Below are 4,855 nucleotides of genomic sequence, written 5' to 3' on the forward strand. Positions count from 1 at the left end.
GTCGGCATCAAACCCAGACGTTGGAACCTCGATGGAAAGGACCATACACCGTCCTCCTCACCACCCCAACGGCCATAAAAGTGGACGGCATCGCTGCCTGGATTCATGCTTCACACGTGAAGGCTGCACCAGCAACGGCATCATCAGGATGGCGGGCCCAAAGAACCGACAACCCGCTCAAACTCAAGCTTCTACGAACCTAAGACTTATAATTTTGATTTTACTGCCTTTACTGACTGTAAGTGATTTTAGCCCTCCCCTGCCCCAACGTCTAACTTGGCAGGTAATTTCTCAAACTGGAGATGTAACCTGGTCCATTAGCCGTACTGCACCTCCCTGGACCTGGTGGCCAGACCTTTTTCCTGATGTCTGTAAACTGGCCATAGGAGCTCCCTATTGGGATCTAGAGGGTTATTATGATCAGCATAATGCTCCGTCCGAACTTCTAACTAGAGCTGATTACTCTGGAGAGGGTTGTAAAAATCAGGTCCGAAGAAGTTGGCTCAGAACCCTCTCCTTCTATGTATGCCCCGGGTTCCATCGCCCCCGATCCCTGAATTATAAATGTGGGGGAACCGAAAATTTTTATTGCCAAAACTGGGGATGTGAAACCACAGGAGATACTTATTGGAGACCCACCTCAACTTGGGATTTTATTACAGTAACAGCCAACTATACTCATACTTCTTATAGGGGTCCCCAATCTGTCGCCCCCGAATGTTCAGGATGGTGCCACCCCCTCAAAATTTCCTTTAGTAATCCTGGAAAAAGAGATAAAGAATGGATAAATGGCCATTCATGGGGCATTAGATTTTACAAGAATGGATATGATTTGGGAATATTGATGACCCTTAAGCTAAAAATTGAGACTCCCGCTCCTGTGTCGATAGGCCCAAACCCTGTACTTGGCCCCCCCCCGTTACCCCCAAACCCTGTACTTGGCCCCCCCACTGTTACCCCCAGCCCCTAAAAATAACGGGACCTCTGGGCTGAAAGAGACAACGATTAAGCCCGGAACCCCCCAGGAGAGAATGCTTTCTTTGGTGCAGGCAGCTTTTACGGTCCCGGAGGCTACAAAATCATGTTGGCTTTGTTATGCTGCCCCTCCCCCTTACTATGATGCTATAGGATATAGTTCTAATTATACTAATGTCAGCTCCCCGGACCATTGTTGATGGAAACAGGAAGGGAACAGTAAATTAACTCTGTCTTCGGTTTTTGGAAATGGTACTTGTGTAGGAGCACCTCCCCAGTCCCATCGACACCTTTGTCATGATTTTAGCCTCCCTTCAGGCTCGGGATATCTTGTACCTCCCCAAGATGGATGGTGGGCATGTAACACGGGGCTCACCCCTTGTGTTTCTCTGGAAGTTCTCAACACTTCAGCTGATTTTTGTGTACTAGTGCAATTAGTTCCTAGACTTATCTATCATTCGGATTCATCCTTTCTAGATGAATACGAGGGAAGAAAAAGATGGAAAAGAGAACCTATAACCCTCACGTTGGCCATGCTCCTAGGACTAGGAATAACTGCTGGGATAGGAACAGGAACCACAGCCCTCATACAACCACCCCAGTATTATGCAAGTTTAAGACAGGCTGTAGACATCGATCCTCGAGCATTAGAAAGTTCCATAACTCAACTAAAGGAATCACTCACCTCACTTTCAGAAGTGGTGTTGCAGAATAGAAGAGGCCTAGATTTGCTGTTTCTTAAGGAAGGGGGATTATGCGCCGCTCTAAAAGAAGAATGTTGCTTTTATATTGATCATTCAGGAACCATTACCAAAACCATGGATAAACTAAGGGAACGCTTAGATAAAAGGCAAAGGGAGAGAGAAAACGAAAAAGGATGGTTTCAATCATGGTTTGATAAATCCCCCTGGTTTACCACCTTAATCTCTACTCTGTTGGGACCTCTTATTGTTTTATTGTTGATTTTAACTTTTGGACCATGTATTCTAAATCGCTTGATAACATTTATTAGAGAACGTATCAGTACTGTACAAGTTCTAATGCTAAGACAACAGTACCAAAGTTTACGAACAGAAGATTGAGATTCCATGATTGGAATCAATAGTCACAAGAAAAAGGGGGAAATGTGGGACTCGAGGGACATTGTTCCAGCTAATGATTAAGAACTCTCCAGACAATAGGGGCTTCTTAGACAATGGGTGAATTTCCAGGATGTCCGGCCCCCTTCCGAGAAGGAGGGAGATAAACAAAATGTAAAAAAGGTATCTGTCAAAGAACCAATCAGGAAGCCTGGGACAGGTTGCCTCTCCGGTCCGAACAGAGGCTAAGAACCTATCATTAAAAATCACAATTGAATCCACACTTTGCATAACAGGAAATTGAGACCTATAAAAATACATGTTCACGCCCTGGGGGGGTTCCTTCTCCGGCCTCCTGCGTGAGGACCAAGGAACCCCGGTGCACCGGCCTTCAATAAACCTCTTGCGTTTTGCATCGGCTTCCGACTCTTGTTGTTTCCTGGGCGAGTCGAAACTCCTAGGAGACCGCGAAGGTCTAACACCTCCACCACCTGGCCTCAACCAGCCTTTCTAGAAAACCTGTCCAGGTAGCTGCCAGGGCCAGCACCAGTTTGAGGGGAGAGATGTCCAGAGCGCAAAATTTAAGGAGGCCCTTGCTCTCAGGGTCCAGCCCACAGCACTTACACTGGGTATCCTCCACCATCCCTGGCCCAGGAGCAGGCATACCCATGGGCTGCTCAGGCTGAACTAAAGGTACAGCAGAAAATTCAAGTCTGGTCCAACAAAGCCTCCGAGTGCCAGCTCGGTGCTGGGCTTCCCCGGACACTCTGTCACTTGGCCTCAGAGCACCCCCGTTTTGAAAGCAGGTACTTCCCCGCCCTGAGTCTGACGCACTAAAGGCACAGAACCAGCTAGCAGCAAACAACGCACGCTATAAGACCCCCTGGGTTGAAGCCCCACCATGGGGAAGCTGCTGAAGGCCTCTATTACCTTGTTAATGCTCGAGACGATCCAGGGAAGTCGGTGCTGCCCGCCATCTTCATTGCTCACGGATCCCGGAACTGCCAACGCGCCTGCTCAATGAAATGTATTTTAACCCCCAATCAATACTCACTGTGCCTTCAGGGTCGCTGGCGGACATGCGCAGAGTGGCCCCCCGTGCACGTTCCCAGCTGAAATCCAGCAAGCCGACCGATGCTCCGCCTTCCTGTTTCAGCTCTCACTGTTAAACGTGTCCTTTCCGCGGTCCGTTTAGTGCTGAGCTCTTCACAATTTTGTGCTTTTTGTTGGTGATTTCGCTTTTTTTTTTTTTTGGCCTCATGGTGTGGCATGAGGGATCTTCGTTCTCCCTCCAGGGATCCAACCCATGCCCCCTGAAGTGGAAGCGTGTCTTAACCACTAGACCGCCAGAGAAGTCCCAATCCGCTATTTTAAATGGCCCCAAGCGTAGTGCTGAGTGCTTTCTAGTATTCCTAACTGAATGAAGGCTGTGATGTGCCTTACAGAGAAAACAGGTATGTTCATTTTCAACAATATGTATTAAATAAGGTATCTGAACAGAAATACACATAAAACAAGGTTAGGTATTGATCAATTGAAAAAATGTGACCACAGGCTCAAAGAAACCTAATCGTGTATTTTCCCTAGGAACAATGGCTCAGTATTCAGTGTTCCCAACTACTTCACAGACCATGACGACCACGAATAATGAGAATCAGCTGTGTTTTCATTCTTTGCTGGTGAAGAAACTGTGGCTCAGAGAGGCTAAGTCACCCATCTGGGCTTGCACAGCTAGTGAGTTGCAGGTCATTCTGAGAGGAGTCAGAAACAAGCCCTCTGCTTTTTCATAAGTTGGGGGTAAATGCTGGTGGCCTGGGACATAAGCGAGAGGGGCAAACGCAGACTTGGCATTAAATGGCATTATCTAAAGTTCTTTTTCATTTATCTTTTGATCCTTATGATCAGATACAAGTGAAAGCCTGGGCGTGGTGCAAGTCAGTCCTTAACACCTCTCAAATCCTTCTGCTAATTGCCCTTTTTTTTTAAGAATTCTTCTTTAAATTTTATTTATTTATTTATTTTTGGCTGTGTTGGGCCTTACTTGCGGCACTCGGGATCTTTCGTTGCGGCACGTGGGCTCTCTAGCTGCCCCATGGCATGTGGGATCTTAGTTCCCCAACCAGGGATGGATCCTGTGTCCCCTGCATTGCAAGACGTATTCTTAACCACTGGACCACCAGGGAAGTCCCTAACTGCCCTTTTTAGTAAAGAAAGAGCAGCCCGCAGGTCCAGAGCCTCCAGCAGGTAGGAGGGTCTAGCTGGAATTTAGTAACAATTATTTTTATACTTGCCTTCAAATAGAATACTTGCCATAAATAATGGGTCATTGTAATGGTTTTTAACTTTCAACAAAGTGATAGAAAGTTTCTTTTCAAATAGATCGGGTTAAGTAGAGGTGTAAATATTTAAAGAAAAATGTTAAGTAAATAATTGTAAGAAAAATGCCAAAGGTGGCATGTAGTGGTACGTGGACGAGGCAAAAATCAGGAAGGTGATCTGTGAATGGCTGATGTTTTGGGGGTGCTGGCAACATTCTGTTTCTCAATCTGGATGCTGAATACAAAAGGTGTACTAAAACATTTAGTGGTTTAAATCATAGTGGCTTAAACCGACAACAAATTAATTATTCTACAGTTCTAGAGGTCAAAAGTCCACAATGGGTTGGTAGGGCTGTGTCCTTCTGGAGACTAGAGGAGAATCTGTTCCTTGTCTTTTCCAGTTTCCAGAGGCTGCTTGCACTCCTTAGCTTGTGGCCTCTTCCTCCATCTCCAAAGCCAACAGAAAATCTCTCTCTCTCCTGC

The sequence above is a fragment of the Stenella coeruleoalba genome (assembly GCF_951394435.1).
Source record: "Stenella coeruleoalba genome assembly, chromosome: 2".
Taxonomy (NCBI): Eukaryota; Metazoa; Chordata; class Mammalia; order Artiodactyla; family Delphinidae; genus Stenella; species Stenella coeruleoalba.